This window comes from Ochotona princeps, chromosome 5 (genome assembly GCF_030435755.1).
Source record: "Ochotona princeps isolate mOchPri1 chromosome 5, mOchPri1.hap1, whole genome shotgun sequence".
Lineage (NCBI taxonomy): Eukaryota > Metazoa > Chordata > Mammalia > Lagomorpha > Ochotonidae > Ochotona > Ochotona princeps.
Window position 1 is genome coordinate 41,067,490 of NC_080836.1, and position 20,493 is coordinate 41,087,982.

General features: G+C 40.2%; 1 protein-coding gene across 14 annotated transcripts in view; it reads right to left on the reverse strand.

Moving 5' to 3' along the window:
• The window catches only part of BAZ2B (bromodomain adjacent to zinc finger domain 2B), a 360,709-nt gene that overhangs the window by 296,224 nt on the left and 43,992 nt on the right, over positions 1-20,493 (reverse strand). For 13 of the 14 annotated variants that reach the window (XM_058664534.1, XM_058664527.1, XM_058664536.1 and 10 more), the window contains exon 2: positions 11,497-11,597. The gene's annotated coding sequence lies outside the window, so the exon portion shown is untranslated. Of the gene's footprint in view, positions 1-11,494; positions 11,598-20,493 lie in introns of all 14 variants that reach the window. The other variant, XM_058664525.1, reaches the window with a different exon arrangement.

The window sequence follows — 20,493 nt, forward strand, 5'->3', positions numbered from 1 at the left end:
ACAGCTGTTGTATTATATGGTAATTCTGTTAACATTTTTAGGCACTGTCCAACTGTTTCTTTTTTTTTTTAAAGATTTATTCATTTTATTACAGCCAGATATACACAGAGGAGGAGAGACAGAGAGGAAGATCTTCTGTCCGATGATTTACTCCCCAAGTGAGCCACAACGGCTGGTGCTGCGCCAATCCGAAGCCGGGAACCTGGAACCTCTTCTGGGTCTCCCATGCAGGTGCAGTGTCCCAATGCATTGGGCCGTCCTCAACTGCTTTCCCAGGCCACAAGCAGGGAGCTGGATGGGAAGTGGAGCTTCCGGGATTAGAACCGGCGCCCATATGGGATCCCGGGGCTTTCAAGGCGAGGACTTTAGCCGCTAGGCCACGCCGCCGGGCCCTGTCCAACTGTTTCTAAAGAATGACTCTAACACTGTATATTTCCATCAGCAATATAGAAGAGGGTCCCAGTTTTTTCCATGTTCTCTCTAATGTTTATTTTTTGCTTTAAAAAAAATCATCCTAGTGAGTGTGAAGTGGTATCATACTGTCGTTTTGATTTCTATTTCCTTGATGGCTGATGAGGTTCAGCAGTTTTTCATGCACATATGTATAATCTGTATATCTTATTTAGATAAATGTCTATTCAGGCTTTTATCCAGCTTTCAAAAGTGGATTGACTTTTTATTGACTTGTAAGTCAATACATACTCAAGATACTAGTTATTTGTATATGTATATACATGTTGAAGATAAAAGCTACTATTACATAAATTATTAGATAAATGTTTTGCAAGCATTTCTCACATTCTGTTGGTTGTCTTTTCATTTTGAATGTGTGATTTAAAATACAAAATTTTCAGGCCCGGCGCAATAGTGTAGCAGTTAAAGTCCTTGCCCTGAATGCACCAGGATCCTATATGGATGCTGGTGCAGCCCTACTTCCCATCCAGCTCCCTGCTTGTGGCCTGGGAATGTAGTTGAGGACAACCGAAAGCTTTGGGACCCTGCACCCACATGGGAGACGCAGAAGAAGCGCTTCTGGCTCCTGGCTACAGATTGGCTTAGCTCCAGCCATTGCGGCCGCTTGGGGAGTGAACCATCGGACGGAAGATTTTCCTCTACTCTCCTCCTCTCTGCACATCTACCTTTCCAATAAAAATAAATCTTAAAAAAAATACAAAATTTCAAATATCGGTGGAGTCTAGTTTATCTATATTCTTCGGATACTGATGCTTTCAAGAAACATTCAGATCTTTTTCCAAAGTGTTATTACCACTTTTTCTACATGCAATGTTTGAAAATTATGCATGAGAAGCTGGTGGACTGCTACGGTCCCTGCCAGGTCCTGCACTCACAGTCACAAATGCACAGTGAAGCAGGGAGCAGGCCCAGGAAACCCAGAGCCAGCAGACCATCATCATTCCTGGGCCCTGAGCCCTGGGCCAGCAGCTTCTGATGTAGACAAGCAGCCTGTGCGCTCATGTCCTGCTGGCATCAGACATATCAGAATCTCTGATCCCAGGGACCAGATCCCCTGGCTGTGTATTGTGTATGGCCTGGCCTCACTGCGCACATTGCATGTTAGGACACTTCAGCTGCTGACTCCTGTGCACGGGGGAATAACATACGTAGGTTCCTACTCCTGTGGACCAACTGATGGCCTCAAATATTTCTACGTGATAAGTAAAGCCTTTGCTTTTACCATATCAAGGCTGCTGTACTTTAAGACAAACATGTTCTATCCTACTTTCTCTCCTCTCTGGAAGCTGCCAATGACAGGAGAACTCTACTATATTCTAATAAAATACCAGAAGATCTTGGTATACAATAAGAAGATAATTTTAAAAACCTGATTATTGCTTTAGGCAACTTTGTCTACCCTTCAGGCCAACTTACACAGTAAGTACTCCGGTCTGGGGTCACTCTGTCTTAAGTAATTATGGACAATCAACAGGCATTAGATTATATACTTATAAAACAAGGTGATGGCTGTGTGATGATTATTGGAATCTGTGACTTCTTCCCCAACAGTAGTCTGTTCACCAGAAGGGACATTAAAAATCTTTATGCTCAAGCTAGATGGCTTTGAAATCTACATAGTGGCAGTCTATCTTCACACAATATTTAGGAAATAATAAAATACCATCTTCCCTTCTTACAAAGCATACAACCTACAATTTGAGAGCTGGGGCTGTGAGCAGGTTGGCCTGGGCAAGGCTAAAGCACCCCTCAGCATATGTTTTTGTTGGGCCTAGGGGCAGACCAGACTGAACTACACTCCTGCCTCCACTGGTGATCATGAGAGTCAGAATGGGTGTGTGACAAGCCATGCTAGGCCAGGGCACCTATTGGTTCACATGAGAGTTGGGTCTGGGGGTAGGCCAGGCTGGGCTAGGCTGTAGCACCCAGTAGTGCAAGCAAGAATGGATGCTGGCCAAACAGGCTAGGCTGTGGCACCCACCAGTGAGTGCCAGGACTGGGGGCTGGCCATGTCAGTCTGGATAGCAGCACATTCTGGCACATGTGAGATCCAATGCTGGGGGCAGATCAATTAGGCAAACTTGGAAAACTCCCTTGTTAGGCCAGAGCTCCCACTTGTGTATGCGAGAACCGGAGCTGTGGGCAGGCCAGACCAGGTTGTGTTGCAATATCCACTGGCATATGCATGAGCCAGGTATGGGTGCAGGCAAAGCAGGATTACTCCACAGCACATACTGACTCGAGTGAGATCCAGGACAGGATGCAGGACAGGCCAGATTGGATGGCAACATCCAGCAGTTCACTAGAAGCTTGAGAATGGAGCAGGCTGGCTAGTTTGGGACTGGAGCTGGGCTTGGCTGAGCCAGGATATAGCACCTGTTGGCAAATGCTGAGACTGGGGACAGTCCATCTCATATTGGGCCACAGTACATGCTGGCATGCACAAAACCCAGGGTTGGGAGCAGGCCTGATATGAGAACTTCAGGGACTCCCTTGCTTGACCACTGTTTTCACTGGTGAGTGTGAGAGCTGGGACTGGGTGATGGCTAGGCTGGGCTAGGCTGCTGCACCCATTGGCATATACAAGAGTGAGAATGGGTGTGGTCCAGCTAGGCTAGGGCACAGCACATGCCGGCTGGTGCCAGGACTGGATATGTCATGCCAGGTTGAACTGCAGTACCCCCTGACAGGCCCAAGATCCAGAGCTGGGAGCATGCCTAGTAGGGGACTATGGGTGCTTTCTTGCTGGGCTGTTCTTACTCCTGGTAAGCATAAACACTGGAGCTGGGAGTGGCCAGGCTGGACAAGGTGATGGCAACTGTCAGCCTATGTGAAGGATAGGTCTGGGGGCAGGTCAGCAGCACTAAGCTGCAATTCCCATGTGTGTGTACCAGAGCTGGGCTAGGCTAGGTCTTAGCAGAGGCTGGCATGTGCAAAAATCAGGGCTGGTGATAGGCTTGGTGGGGTTATTGGAAGTTGTCCTGACTAAGCCATAGCACCTGCTGGTATGTGTGAGGACTAGCTCTGTGGCGGGCTTGCCTGAATTGGGCTTGGCTGTGCTGCAGAACACATTGGCTTGCAAGAGATATGTGTGAGATATGAGATACAGAAACCAACCAGGTAGCTGAATCCAATAGTATGTGTGTTGACTGGTGCATACAAGAATGAAGTTGGAGGTCACCCCAGGCAAGATTTCTTGGGGGCACTTCCTAACTAGATTGCTGGACTCAGAACCTGGCTAAAGGAAAAATTACAGGGTGTGTGGTCAGTCCTTGGAATGCATATATCAGAAATGGGTCTCTTCAGCTGTTGATTCCTGTTTGGTGGACAGCATATCCAGATGTACACAGGTGAAATGACAGCCAGCTCAACGAGGTCAGCAGGGAACATCAACTGCCTGATTGGAGGACAGCGAGCACAGCAGGTTGGTCAAGCTTTGCAGTATGTTCCTGGGTCTATGGATGCACTAAGGTGAACTTTGTCAACCAATAGACCTTGCAAAGAGTTTTTTTCAATCCCGGAGCAATGCAACCAACAACTTGTCAGAACTATCAAATTCACTCAGATAACACCTTCAAAAACTCTTCCCCACATTGGGGATCTCTAAGGCATCATCAAATCCCCCATCCCTGGGTACTGATGCAGTTTGACAGCCAGGAGCAACCCCCTCTGCTTCCTTTAATGTAGACACAGGAGAAAAAAAAAACTTAAAAGTATGCCCCACTCACCTTCCTCCACACATGACCCTCCCTACCCTAATTTGAGGCCCCCAAAATAAAATTTAAAATTTAAAAATTATCAATTGATATTTAAAAACTAATCTGTTATATATTTTTGATTCTATGTTCTGATAAAAATAATTTTCACATCTCAATGATTTCACATCCTCAAAGATTTATTATGTTAGTTTTCCACTTAACTCTATATTCCATTGAATTACTTTTTGTTCATATTGTGAGGAAGGCTCTAATAATTTTTTTTTCTACTTGGACAGCCACTTGTATTAACACCATCTACTGAAAAGACTCTCCATTTCCTCACTTAATTAGCTTGACACCATTAATGAAAATTAGTTATCAATGTATTAGTGTACTTTAATATTCAATTTTGTGCCATTACTTTGCGGTAATACTGTTTCAATAATATAACCATGATAACGACATAATGATGATCATAGCAATGTTATGTCAAGTCTTGAAATCAAGGAAACTCTGATTTCAATTTCAAATTTTTATTTCAAATTTTGTCTATCATTTTAAAAATTGCAATGCTTAGTCTTCTCCTTTATTAAATTTCCAAATGATTTTAGAAACAACCTGTCAATTCTCCCAAACCAGTTGAGATTATATAGGTTACATTCATTAATTTGGTTGAAAGCCATATCACTGCAATCTTGAGTGCTAAAAATTCATACACATAGATTATTTTCCTATTAATTCAGATAATTTCAAAAGTCAGTCTTTTTTGTTTTTGCTTTTTAAGTCAATACATTTAAATTATTATTTCATAATGCAGTTCCATAGGCTGTGGGATTTCTCCTTTCACCTCCCTAAACTCTTCCCCCCGCCAACTGATTTCTCCCATATTATTCAAGCAGTACAGTCCTTCATAAAGAGACACATGTCCATCATTCTTTTTCCCCCTCTATTCTATTTTTAATCTTATAATATAATTCCACAGGCTCTGGGATTTCCCTTTCCCCCTACCAAAATTTCCTACTCCAACTTATTTCCCCATCGTTCTGCTATTTAAATGTATCCTGACAATTGTAGGTTTGGACAATGGCAGAGTCCAGCATCCTATTGTCAAGATATATTTAACAGTTTCTTTGGGAGTTCATTTTTAATTTGGAAGTAGAGATGCATACTGCACTCACAGTTACTATAATCCCCTTAAAAGAAAAGCCATAAAAATCAATAACAAGAAAAATAATAGAAAATTTACAACATGAAGTTAAATAACATACTACTGAATAAATCAATAGTGTATTATAGTTTTCAGGGTAAAAACTGTATAACTCATATTTACTCCTAAATATTATTTTTTGGCAAAATATTTCCAACAGTTTGGTAATAGTATATAAAAATCACAACGGCTTTTTATCTGAAACCTGTGTCCTATTATGTTATTAAAGGCATTCACTTACTGAAGTATTTGTTTACAAACTCCTTGTGTTATATAGTGAAACATCGTATCTTCTGAAGTTCTACTTCTTGATCTTTACACATCATTGTTATTATTGTCATTAGTTTGCTATGATGCAATGCATAAATTATGAAGGTGGAAATTCCGTCTATTTCCAATCTTTGGGATAAAATACTCTGTCTTTGACTACCATGCATGATGTCAGCCAGAGTTTTCAAGCAGATACTACATATTGCAAAGAGAGCTTCCCCATTATTACAAGCTTACTGTGTTTTCATTGTAAACACATATTAAATTTTGTCAACTTCGTTTTTCTGTACATTTTGGAATGAGCATATGTGCTTTGTCTTTTACTTTGTAGCACAGTGAATTAAAATTGGTAAAGTGTTCAATGTTGACCCAGCCTTGCATTCACACAGCAAGTTCTGTTTACTGATTGCAGTATCTTTTAAAAATATAATACTTAATTCATTGGGCTATTTTATAAGGTGGATTTTTAAACAAACATTTATGTATTTTTAAACTTATTTTTATTGGAAAGTCAGTATACAAAGAGAAGGAGAGGAAGATCATCTGTCCACTGATTCACTCCCCAAGTGGCTGCAATGGCTGGAGCTGAGCCGCTCCAAAGCCAGGACCTGGAAGACTCCTCTAAGTCTCCGACAGAGGTACAGGGTCCCAAGGCTTGAGGCTGTCTTCAACTGCTTTCCCAGGGCACAAGCAGGGAACTGGATGGGAAGCAGCACTTCTGGGATTAGAACTGAGGCCAATGTGGGATCCTGACACTTGTAGGGAGGACTTTAGCTGCTAGGCTACTGCACCAGGCCCAACGTTTATGTATTGGAAAGGCAAAGTTACAAAGAGAACTCAGAGAAGCAGCAAAAAAATTCTCTATCCATTTGTTCACTCCCAAGTGGTCACAATGACCAGGGCTAGGCCATGCCAAAGCCAGGAGTCTGGCTGGATCTCTATCTGGATCTCCCAAGTTTGTGTAGAAGGCAACAGTTGGGTCTTCATCCACTGCTCTCCCAGGCATATTAGCAGAGAGCTGAATTGAAAGTGCAACATCTGGGATAGGAACAAGTACCCCTATGAGATGTAGGTTTCACAGGTAGTGGCTTAACGTGCTATGCCATAATGCCAGACGCAATTTTTTCAATTAAATTTCAGGAGGTATATTACAGTGAAGATGGTTTAATTCATTATTCTTGGTCAGATTTTGTATTTTGCATGTTGTATTTTGTACTACCTAACAAATTGTGTTGGCCAGTGTTCTCACTTCAATGTTCTAAATAATCTGAATTTTCTGTAACTTTTCTGCTTTTGGTATAAATTTTGGTAAGTTGCTTTCCCAAGGAATTCATCCAACCCATTTAAGTTGAAGACATTAATTTAAAAATATTCCCATATCCTGGAGAATCAACATGGGAGAATAGGGAAAAGACACATTTAAACAGATGGAGAAACATTAGCCAGTGTGAAGCAGAGAGACACATTCCAGGAAATAGGAGAGGACAGATCAATGGCACAGGAGTATCTGGAGACTGATGGACACAGGAAAGCAGTGGACACAACTGTGTGGTGTTGCAGTGACCAGACATCCCAGCAGCATTCAAGCAGCTATGATCTGAACTGCACCAGAAGCCAGAATCCCACTCTAACAAGGTGGGAAGGGACATTCACCGGGAACTCAGGAGATGAACTCAGACAAAAAACTGCCCATCCTCCTGGCCTGTTTGACTTGACCAGAAGCAGAGACAGACATCCTACAGGTTCGAGACAGACAGTGTGGGAACAGGGTAGATTTCACAGCCCAGGCTACCACCCAAAGAGCTGAACTGGGCACCTGCTTGAATAGAGAGGCAAGGGCAATGGGACAGGACTGCATATGCACTGAGCTGGGAGTCAACCCATTTCTGACTCAGTGAACTGCAACAACGTGACATCCTACAGGTTCCACCCAAGATAGGTCTGGGTAGACCTCAGACCTCCTGGCCAGTAGATCAAGAACTTCACAAGTGGCACATCAGACACCATTTTGTACAGTGTTGCAAAAGCTGTAAGATTGCAGGGGCAATAGTGATCTGTGCATGCTCTGAGCTGGGGGCAAGCTCATTGAACTCCGTGCATTGCCCTGGTCCCACAGGGAAAATAATACCAACTTTGGCATTGTATGGATCACTTAGCTGGGTCAAAATAGGTACATGTGGTCTTTAGACCTAATGGCCAACACATTCCAGCAAGATCAGCATCAACAACAACCTAGCTATATAGGACTCATGGTGTCTCCCAAATCCTAGGAACTGCTCGAACTGGTAGTGGGAGAAAGGTTGCACAGACAATGGTGCAGCCTCAACACAGTATCACAGGAGGTGGAGAGTGCTGAGTCAGGAGCTGGGGCTACAGAGACCATGGTGGAAGTCTAACATAAGAACCTAGAGCTGGAACTCACTGGAGGGAGTGGCACAACTGACTGCAAACAAAGAGCTGTGTACCAACCACAATAAGTAAAATAGAATTGCAGATCTGTGGGTGACAGAGCTTAGAAACCTGCCCTAAGGAGAAGACTCTGCTAACCAGAAGTACAATGATCAAGAGCAAAAGAAGAGACACAGGCACAATGACTATTACTGAAGACTCCCCTGCAAAGGAGCAAAAGCCTTTGCCAACCTCAGAGTTAACTGAGGAAGACATCGAGAAAGTGGGGGACACAGAATTCAAAACACTTGTTATAAAGCTTCTTATCAACAATGAGAAGCATGTAATAGAGGAGTTGAAGGAATTTAAGGAATATGTCACACAGGAAATAGCAACACTGAAACAAAATCAAGCTGAATTGCTGGAAATGAAGGATGCAAATTAAAAATTCAGTGGAAAGTCTTAATAATGAAATTAAGTATACAGAAGAAAGAATCACAAAATCGGAAGATATTTCTTCCCACAATTGTGAAACACTCCAAAAGCTAGAAGTGGTGCTGGGACAAGCTAAAAACAGCATTCAAGAATTAAGAGACTACTCAAAGGCAAAATGTAAGAGTTATGGGAGACCCAGAAGGTGCAGAAAGAGAAGCTGTGTTCAAAAAATGTATTTAATGAAACGATAAAGCAAAAATTCTCTAATCTGGAAAAAGAATTGGGAAACAACATCCAGGAGGGGCACAGAACTCCCAACAGAGTTGATCAAAAGCTATCTTCACCACGGCACATGATCATCAAGCTCTCTTCAATTGAACAGAAGGAAAAGATCCTTATATGTGCATGTGAAAAAAATCAACTGACATATAGAGGAATTCCAATAAAACTCACTGATCTCTCAAAGGAAACTCTACAGGCCAGAAGAGAATGGTATGACATATTCCAGATTCTAAGAGCAAAAATTTTCAGCCCAGAATAACATGCCCTTTGTCTGGGCCCGGCGGCGTGGCCTAGCAGCTAAAGTCCTCACCTTGAACGCCCTGGGATCCCATATGGGTGCTGGTTCTAATCCTGGCAGCTCCACTCCCAGCCAGTTCCCTGCTTGTGGTCTGGAAAGCATTGAGGATGGCCCAAAGCCTTGGGATCCTGCACCCGTGTGGGAGACCTGGAGGAAGTTCCTGGCTCCTGGCTTCGGATCGGCGCACATAGGCCCGTTGCGCTCAGTTGGGGAGTGAATCATCAGACGGAAGATCTTCCTCTCTGTCTCTCCTCTGTATATCTGACTTTGTAATAAAAATAAATAAATCTTTAAAAAAAGTTCCTTTGTCTTTGAAATGAAATAAAATTTTTCCACAGTAAAGTTAAAAAAATGTGCCTCTTCCAATCCTGTCCTACAAATGATACTCAAAGATGTTCTCTTGACAGAGAAAAGGAATAGCACCCATTAAAACCAAAGGCAAATGTGAAGAACATCCTAGTAAAAATAACAACAGAAGACTAAATCAATGAACCACTATTGCTAAATGACAGGACCAAATTAACACTTATTTTAACCCCGAATGTAAATGACTTAAAATCATCAATCAAACATCATAGATTAATAGACTGGATTAAAAACAGAACCCATCTATTTGCTGCCTTCAGAAGACATATCTCACCAACAAAGTTCAACAAAAACTACATCTCATGGATTTTGGTGATTTTACTTTCAGTTTCATTTCCTCAAAACACTTTTCTTATTAAATGCTTCAATGACTCATAGATCTTACAGCAGCATCATTTTCTTCAAGAAGGTTTTTGATTTTCTTTTACATTTCCTCAGCAACACATTAGTCATTTAGTAGTATGTTATTTTATTTCATGGTGTTGTAAATTTCTATTTTTCTTCCTGTTGTTTATTTTGTTTAATGGTTTTTAATTTAAGGGGATGTATAGTAACTCTGCAATGGATACTCCCATATCCAGTGGCATGTTGTTTAACTTCATAGCATCGTAAATTTCTATTTTTCCTCCTGTTGCTTATTTTGTAGTGTTGCTTTTCCCTTGGGGGTTTTATATTGATTGTGTAGTGCAGAGTGACTTATCCAGATGTGAGGATATAAGAATGGATTCCCAGTGAAACTGTTGGATGTGTCTGGGCTCTGCCACTATCCATGCCCACAATAATAGACATAACTGTTTATAAGGAACTATGCTGTTGTAATGATATGGGAGAACTCAGTGTGTAGCAGGAATCTGGGGATCAGGTAGAAGAAATCCCAAGGTCTATGGAACTGTATCATAAAATGATAATAATACAAAAAAATGAAAAAAAAACTCCCATATGCATAAAATTTGGTAAGATCAGTGAAAAATCCTCTGACTCCTTATCTTAGTGATTTTCATTCTTTCTTTTCTTTGATAATTTAAATAGCTTATGTCTATTTAGTTTATCTTTCCAAAGCATTAGATTTTGGTTTTGTCAATTATATCTATGTTTATAATTATTGTATCTATCAATTGGTGTTTGAATGGTTCACTTTTTTCTTTTTTACTTTTTCATTCTACTAATTATGGACTACTTTGCTTATTTTACTTTCTTGGGTTAGAATCATAGTTTATTAATTTTAAAACTTTCTTAATATCTAACTTGAAGATTTAGAGCAAAATTACTCTATAAGTACGATTTTATCTGTTATCCCCAAACCTTAATATCTTGTCTTTTTTTCAGTTAGCTCATTTTAGTTTTTTCCAGAAAGTTCCACATACTTATTATTGAACCAAAGCACAAGTGCAATACAGAAAAACAGAGAGAAATCATACTTAACCCCCAATTTATTATGTCTAGCTCTCTAACAGTGACATTTTCAGCTTGATACAGTAAAAATGATGGTGACATTTTTGCGTTCCTAGTGCTTATTTGGCAGGGGTCCTACATGGAGTTCCTAGCTCTTAATGTCACCTTCACCTAGTACTGGTTATGGCGGGCATTGGAGAAGTGATTCAATGTATAGAAAATCTTTTGCACTGGCTGTTACTATACTTTTCAAATAAGTAAATAGGTTCTAAAGAAGATGTTTGTGACCTAGATACAACAGAAATATTTGTGTCATCTCATGTGCAACCCTTATAAGCTCAGTTTGATTCTTAGTGTCTGTTCTTAGAGATATACTTGACTTTATTACCAGTTTTCATTTGCATCTGTTGAGGAATGGACTGATTTTGTTTCTTGATTTTGGACAGAGATACGAACCAGTGCCCATACAGAATGCTGGCATCACAAATGGAGTCTAGCCTACAATGCCACAGTGCCAGACCCATTTTTTAAGTAATTACATATGTGCATTTTATTTTATATTTCTATATTCCCTCTACATACATAAAAAAACTCCTGTGCAATATTTTTCAACGTTAAATATCCACAAGTCTTTTTAAGGAACTTAAAAGGAAAAAAGCAGTGTTTATTTTTATTCAGATATTTACCATTTCTGATGTTCTTCAATTGCTCCTGAAGATCTAAGTGTTGAATTCGTATCATTTCTTTTCAGTTGGCGAACTTCCATTTCAATTCTTTTCATATAGATCTGCCAGAAACAAATTTCTGTTAGTTTTCCATTTACAACATTATTTTAATTTCGTATCGTTCCTGAAGGATGCCTCCACTGAACACTGAACTAGGGGCTCGCTGACTTACTCTGTCAGCTTTGAAGATGATGCCACATCATCTCAGTCTGTGTGCTTTCTGATCAAAGATGCTGGCATTTTGTTTTGTTTTGTTTTGTGTGACAGCATAATTTTTACCTATATGCTTTTCAGATCTTCTCTTCAACTTTGACTTCAGATTGCAATGAGCATAGGTCTGCTTGTCCAAGAAAGATTCTGTGTTTTTAAAGTATACCACAACATGCTCCAGGACAGCATTGTCTGTAATGTTTTTTCAGATGACAACCCCAATGTAAAAAAATGCACGTAAAAAAGATACATCTTAAGACAAAGTATTTAATAACTACATAGGACATCAAGAACAAACTTACAGAAAGAACCACTTCAGGTTTGTTTTAAAATGAGTCCAGAGTGATAATATTTTTAATATTTTACTTATTATTATCATTTATTATTATTATCATTTTTATTATCATTATTATTATCATTTTTTGATACGGTTCTATATGCCCTGGGATTTCCCTTATACCCTTCCCAATTTGCACCCCCCTGCTTAGTTCCACTATATCATTACTATAGTATAATTCTCTACACAGTCATATACCAGAGGGACAATTTTTTTTAATTTTAATAAAAGAGCTCAGGGTAGAAGTTCTAAGCCAAAAAAAAATCAGATAAGACAATTATCATTTAGGAAGTGATATCAGTTTGGCAAAAGCAACAATTTTCTTCTGAAATCACCAGAGAGCCCTGTTCAGAGAAGGTGAACTCCTTCTGCTCAGATTCTGCTGAAAGTTATACAGCTTATTGTAAAAACAGAATTCACATACTCTTGGTGAATAGTCTCATATATTTAGGAAGCCAAACACTTGAGATACTCATGCTAGCAGCTTTCCAGATTTGGGAAGTATATTGTTTTTCCCTCTAAAGGTCACTTCTCATATAAATATAGTTTCTGGTAATACCAAGAATTTTTTTCTAAAAAAATAATCCTGGGTCGGGCCCGGCGGCGTGGCCTAGCGGCTAAAGTCCTCGCCTTGAACGCCCCGGGATCCCATATGGACGCCGGTTCTAATCCCGGCAGCTCCACTTCCCATCCACCTCCCTGCTTGTGGCCTGGGAAAGCAGTCGAGGACGGCCCAATGCCTTGGGACCCTGCACCCGCGTGGGAGACCCGGAAGAGGTTCCAGGTTACTGGCTTCGGATCGGCGCGCATCGGCCCATTGAGGCTCACTTGGGGAGTGAATCATCGGACGGAAGATCTTCCTCTCTGTCTCTCCTCCTCTGTGTATATCTGGCTGTAATAAAATGAATAAATCTTTAAAAAAAATAATAATCCTGAGTCCAATGAGGAGGCTAAATTGGTTAATCATCCTCCTGCAATACTAGCATCCCTTATGGGTACCAGATCTAGTCCCCACTGCTCCACTTCTCATCCAGCTTCTGCTTATGATCTGGGGCAGCAGCATAGGATAACTCGAATCGTTGAGACCCCACACTGATGTGGGAGACCCAGAAAAAGATTGTGGCTCCTGGCTTTGAGTCGGCTCCCTCCAGCTATTGTGGCTATCTGGGCAGTCACAAATAGTGGATGAAGATATCTCTGTCTCTCATTCTCTCTGTAAGTCCACCTTTCAAATAAAAATAAATAATTGAGGCCTGGGGCAGTAGCTTAGTGGCTAAAAGTCCTCGCCTGCATGTGCCAGAATCCCATATATGCAGCAGTTCCTGTCCCTGGCTGCCCCACTTCTCATCCAGCTCCCTACATGTGCCCTGAGAAAGCAGTCGAGGATGGCTGAAGGTCTTGAGACCCTGCACCCACATGGGAGATGCAGGAGAAGCTCCTGGCTCCTGACTTTGGTTAGGCTCAGCTCTGGTCGTAGAGGCCACTTGGGGTATGAACAAGTGGGTGGAAGATCACTCTGTCTCTCCTCTCTGTAAATCTGACTTTTCAATAAAAATAAGTAAATCTTTACAAAAAAAAAAAGAAGTAACTTTTTTTAAAAAGATGATGCTTACATAGTTAATCAGGGTGGGAAGGATCAAGGGTTAGGGAAAAATGCATGTGATAACTGTTTCCAAATTTTCTATTTCTTCTTCCTGTTTCTGGGAGGAAATGGGAGATATAATAGGAGAAGCCATACCCGGCCTTCCAACCACCCAGTACTCAGGGATGGGGAATAGCCACCCGATATCAACCCAAGGTCCTGATGTGGCACACACATCTGAGAGTTCCGCCCAGGTGATTTCAATAGTTCTGAAATGTTGATCTCGCCAATCCAAGGATGAGGGAACCCTTTCAATGTCCATTGGCTGACATAGTCGACTCATGGGGATATATATATATATATATATATATATATATATATATATAATTTTATTGTGTATGTGAATTCCCTCTCTTAGGACATCATTGTGGACTTATAGCTTTTCACAAATTCAATTGGGTCTAGTTAGCATAATCATGGTCTTCATCTTTGAACTGTCAAATATGTTGTCAATAGAGGCCTGCACTTGGCCTAGCGTTTAATATACTATTTGAGATGCAAACATCCCATATTAGAGTACCTAAGTTTGAGTCCTGGTTCCATTCACAACTGAGCTTACTGCTGATGCGGACACTGGAAGACAGCAGGTGATGGCTCAAGTACTAGAGTCCCTGCCCACCACGTGAGAGCTATGGATGGAGTTGCTGGGCTCCTGAATTCCTTCCTGGCCCAGCCTGGGCTGCTGCAGGTATTTAAAGAGTGATGGGAGAGAGTGAATGGAGATCAGATGGGAGGTTCCTGCCTGTGTCTCAACATAAAATAATAATAAAATAAAAATTTGTTAAATTAAAAAAATACTGATTTAGAATACATATGAGTTATTCCAGACCAAGAGCTCCTTCTGAGTCTCCTACATGGGTACAGGCTCCCAAAGCTTTGGGTCATTCGCCATTATTTTCTCAGGCAACAAACAGGAAGCTGGATAAAAAGTGGAGCAGCAAGGACATGAACCAGTGCCCATATGGAATTCCAGTGCTTGTAAGGAGAGAATCAACCAATTAAGCCAGTGTTCCAGGCCCTTTCTAAATAATTTAAGAAGAAAGAATATTCTGATTTTTAGTTTTTCAGTATTGACTACGCAAATTTCCCAATATTCAAAACAGTAGAAAAATTAACAAACTTTTGTACACATAGTTTTAAATTCTCTTGACAATCCTTTAAATTCTCTTGACAATTCTTACTAGGAATTGATGATTTTCAATAACCTTTCCAAAGATTGCATTTTAAAAACCATTAATACTTTTGTAATAAAATAGGGGAAACTAGTGTGGGGGTGGAATTGTGGGAGTGTGAAAGGGAAATCTCAGAGCCTATGGAATTGTATTGTAAAATAAAAAATTAAAAACAAAAAAGTACCAATATTCTATTTATTTGAAAAAGAGAAATGGACAAACATATAGCTTCATTCAATTGGTTAGCTCTTCAAACACCCACAAAAGCTGCAATGGGCTCAAGTCAAAGTCAGGATCCTAGAATTCGATCTGCGTCTTTCACACAGGTGACTGCAACCCAAGTACTGAGGCCATCACCTGATGTCTGTTATCAGCAAGATGGGTGACAGTGGAGCCAGTACTTGAACCCAGGCACTCTGACAGGGGATGTGAGCACCCCAAGTGATTCAACCACTCTGCCAAATGCTCAATCCACTACAATGAACTTTTAACTTAAGTTTTGTAGCATTTTCATATTTTTTCAACTTGTATTTTTTTTAAAAAGTATTGGTTATAAAAACAGGGAGAGAGAGAGAGAGAGAGAGAGAGAGAGAGAGAGAGAGAGAACAGAGAGGTAGAAACACATAGGGAACCCTCCTCTGCTGGTTTACTCCCCAGAATCTACAATAGCCAGGCCTGAACTAAGCAAAAGCCAGGAGCCTGAAACTCCTTCCGGGTCTCCCACATGGGTATAGGAGCCCAAACGCTTGGGTCATTTTCTGCTGCTTTGCTAGGAACATTAACAGGGAGCTGGATCAGAAGTGGACCAGCTGGGACAGGAACCTGAACCCACATTGGATTGCCTGCATTGTAGGCAGTGGTTTTATCTCTCATGCCACAATGCTGGCCCCTAACTTCTACTTTTATCTTTTTTATTTCCATCTTATGCTTTTCTTTAAATTTATCTTGCCATCAACTTTGTGACATATTACACTATATTTTAAAAAATCAGCTATTTGGGGCAGGAGGTTCCTCTTTGTACTATATACATGTATATGGCCCTGAATGTCTGAATGCAATTTTCAGCATGTCTCATAAATTGTGATGTGGGATTTGAGATCATTCATTTCCAGTTGCTACTATAGTTACTAACTTTAGGACACCTTAATTTTTTTGTTGGTTTGCCTACTGATTAAAATCCTGGTTGAGAGTATTACTTTGGTTTCCAAATCTAACAATCCATTGAAGTTTCCTTCCAGTGCAGACTGGAGGATGTAGCAAGTCATGTTTCTAGTAGCTGGGTTTCTGCTGTCCATGAGGGAAATCTGGATTGAGCTCTGGCTGGTGTGAGCATCTGGGGAGTGAATCAGCTATAGGAAGCTGTCTTTCCTTATGTGATTCTCAAATAAAATTTCAAAAAAATTTTTTTTTCTAAAGATTTATTTATTTATTTATTTATTTAAGATTTTTTATTGTTATTGGAAAGCCGGATATACAGAGAGGAGGAGAGACAGAGAGGAAGATCTTCCATCCGATGATTCACTCCCCAAGGGAGCCACAACGGCCGGTACGCGCCGATCCAGGAACCAGGAACCTCTTCCAGGTCTCCCACACGGGTGCAGGGTCCCAATGCATTGGGCCATCCTCGACTGCTTTCCCAGGCCACAAGCAGGGAGGTGGATGGGAAGTGGAGCTGCTGGGATTAGAACCGGTGCCCATATGGGATCCCGGGGCGTTCAAGGTGAGGACTTTAGCCGCTAGGCCACGCCGCCGGGCCCAAGATTTATTTATTTTAATTGGAAGGTCAGTTTACAGAGAGAAGGAAAGACAGAGAGAAAGATCTTCCATCCACTGGCTCACTCCCCAAGTGGCCACAACAGCCAGATCTGAGCTAATCTGAATCCAGGAGCCAATAGCCTCTTCCAAGTCTCCCACACAGAAGCAAGTTCTCAAGGCTTTGGGCCTTCCTCAACTGCAGGGAGCTGGAAGAGAAATGGCGCATCTGGGATATGAACCAGCATCCATATGGAATCCCAACACATGGCAAAGCAAGGACTTTAGCCACTAGGCTACCATGCCAGGCGCACCCCTTCTCCAAAATGTTTAAAGGACCAGTGTTGTGGTATAGTGGGCTAGGCCACTAGCACTGATTCAAGACCCAGCTGCTTCGCTTCCAATTTGCCTCCATGGAAATGGCTCTGGGAAAACAGTAGAATATGATCCAAGTGCTTGGCTGGGGAGACCTGGGAAGACCTGGAGGAAGCTCCTGGTTCCTGGCTTTCACATGGCCCAGCCTTGGTCCAGCCCTGGCATGGCAGCCACTTGGGGAGTGAACTAGCAGGTTGAAGTCTCCCCCGCACCTTGTGCCTCTCCTCTTTCTGTAATTCTGCTCTTAAAATACATTTTTAAAGATCTTAAAATATTTTAAGAGAGGTACATGGCTTAATTTCCAAATTTATAGACATTACTGAATTATGTATTTTCAGTAAGGCTCTTAAGTCTTTCGTGTACTTTATATCCTCCCTTCTTCACATGTTGTAGATAATAAGCCTGTCTCTGAGGTACATGTGAAAAATATTTTCCCAGTTTGTCACCTGTCTTTTTCATACTCTATTCACTGTGTATTTGTAATGTGGCGCTTCTTCATTCAATAATCAAAAAATGACTATAAGATAGAAGAGATCAATTAAAAATACCTAAAATAAAAAGTATAAACATGCTGAGTCTTCATAAAGAAAATTTTAAAACACTACAAAAAGTAATAAAGGTAGATTGAATGAATGTGAAGCCATCCTCTATTTATTAACAGGATTATTAAACATTACAAATATAAAAATTCTGGCAAAATTATATATATATTTAGTGTCATTTGAAACAATGAAATCGATCATAAAGTCCCTAACAAAAAGTACATAAGCAGGCCTGGTGCAGTAGCCTAGGGGCTAAATCCTCGCCTTGTATGTACCATATCCCATATGGTGCCAATTCATATCCCGGCTGCCCCACTGCCCATCCAGCTCCCTGCTTGTGGCCTAAAAATGCAGTAGATGATGGCCCAAAGCCTTGGGACCCTCCACCTGCATGGGAGACCTGAAAGAGGTTCCTGGTTCCCAGTTTCAGATAGGCTCAGCTCCAGCCATTGTGACCACTTGTGGAGTGAGTCAGCGGATGGAAGATCTTCTCCTCTGTCTCTCCTTCTTTCTGTAAATCTAACTTACCAATAAAAATAGATAAATCCTTTTTTTTTAAAAAAAAAAAAAAAGAAGTATATAAGGGCCCAGCACAATAGCCTAGTGGCTAAAGTCCTTGCCTTGCACGCCTGGGATCCCATATGGACACCGGTTCTAATCCTGACAGCCCTGCTTCCCATCCAGCTCCCTGCCTGTGGCCTGGAAAAGCAGTTGAGGGCCCAAAGCCTTGGGATCCTGCACCTACATGGGAAACCAGGAAGAAGCTCCAGGCTCTTGGCTTCGGATTGGCTCAGCTCCTGCCATTTTGGCCACTTGGGAAGTGAATCAGTAGACCGAAGATCTTCCTCTCTGTCTCTCCCCTCTGTACATCTGCCTTTCCAATAAAAATAACTAAATCTTTTTTTCTAAAGTACATAAGTATAGTAGGAAAAAGAACAGTATGGAAGACTGGATTCCTCAATTACTAAAATATATTAGAAAGCTATTATAATTAAATTATATGTACCAACACATTAACAGGCAGAATAGAGAAGGAGCTAAATAGTCCAGAAATTGAAACAAGTAAATATTTAGATATTTTGTATGCAATAATGTGAAGGCAAAGATTAACTTTTTAATAAATAATGTTGATACAACTATATTTTCATATGAAAAAGAAACAATTGTATATACATACAGAACACAAAATAAAAGCATGAAACCCAAGTAGACATGAGATCTAAATGTAGAATATGAGGGATCTACATTATGGCATAGCGGGTGAGGCTGCCACCTGTGACTTCAGCATTCCATACGAGTGCTGGTTCAATTATCAGCTGCTCCAAGTCCCGGCTGCTCCACTTCTAATCCTGCTCCCTGCTACTGGTGTGGGAAAGCAATAGAGGCGGGCCCAATGCTTAGGCCCCCGGAACCATGGAAGCTTACAGCCATTTTGGTAATGAACTAGAAGAGGAACTAGCAGTTGAAAGATGTAGGTGTGTGCTTCTCTCTCCGAATGTAACTCTGCCTTTCAAATAAACAAATGAATCTTTTGAAGATTGTAAAATATGAAATGATAAAAAGAATTAAAGATATATTTTAATTTCTTTTCATTTAGATGTTTAGAAAGGTTTTATAAAAATTTTGAGTATCCAAATGCAATATACAAATGAATAATAAATTTGATGCAGGTGCACAAAATAAAAATTTGCATTATGAAGAATACCATATGTTAATTTCAAAGACAAATAAGTAGAAATTATTTACATCATGTATCACAGATAAAACACTAATATTCCTACTGCATAAAACAACATTTAAATAGACAATGAAAGGTGTCTTAAACCTCGGTAGAAAAACAGGCATATGACATTAACAGATAATTCAGTAAAATAACATAAAATGAATCATAAACTTAAGAAAAATATGCGCAGCTTAACTTTCACAACACAATTTTAAACTAAGCCTAACCTTAATCTCAACAGTGCAGATTTGTAAACCAACACCAAAGTATCATTTCTCATCTGTCAGACCAGTAAGATTGAATTGTACGGTAAAGCTGTGGTACACAGGAATACACCTACTGCTGCTAAGAATACCAAATACAAATCGATAAGGAAGAATTTCGCATTGTCAAATAAAACTATACTGGTATTTACCCTTTGACCTAAAAACTCCATTTCTTGAGTTTGCCATGAAGATACGGCCTTAAAATTTATCAACGCATGTGTACAACATCATGAATTATAGAATCATAAACACTAGAAAAAATGAATGTACACACATTGGTTTGTTAAAGTATGTAACATATACTTTACACTGAAATTATGCAGATAAAAAACAAATAAAAATGATGAAGCTCAAGATGAACTGATAAAAAGTGATTTCCAGAACATACTAGGTATAAATCAAATATATAAAAAAAGTATATATAGTAGTTTGTTGGTGGAAATAAGAGGAAGTAAGAACATATAATTATGTAGAAAGATCTCTTTATTTCTACCAAAAAAAAAATGAAAACCAAACATCAAGGGGACAGAAGAGGTAAATGTATTTATTGAGTATAAAATTATTACCAGTTTAACAATAATTTTTTAAAATAAAGTAACACAATTTTTAAACAGATTAAAAAGGAGAGGAAAACCTAAAACAGAACACATGAAGAAACAAACCCAACTTATTTCAAATGAATAGTAGCCATACAGAACCAGAAAGTTAATTAATCCAGAAAACCTTTGAACGAAATACTTTGAGTATACAGCTAGAGTCTGAAGATTAAACAGAAATGCAAAGAACTCTTGAGCCATAGATTGTGATTTGCATTATCATGGCTATAGCATTCTGCATGACTGCATAGTATGGTAGTAACTAACTGAATAAACAAATTGTCTTGGGAGTTGGAGTTCTGACTGGCAGAGAAGGAAGACAAATTATGGCATGGGAAAACAC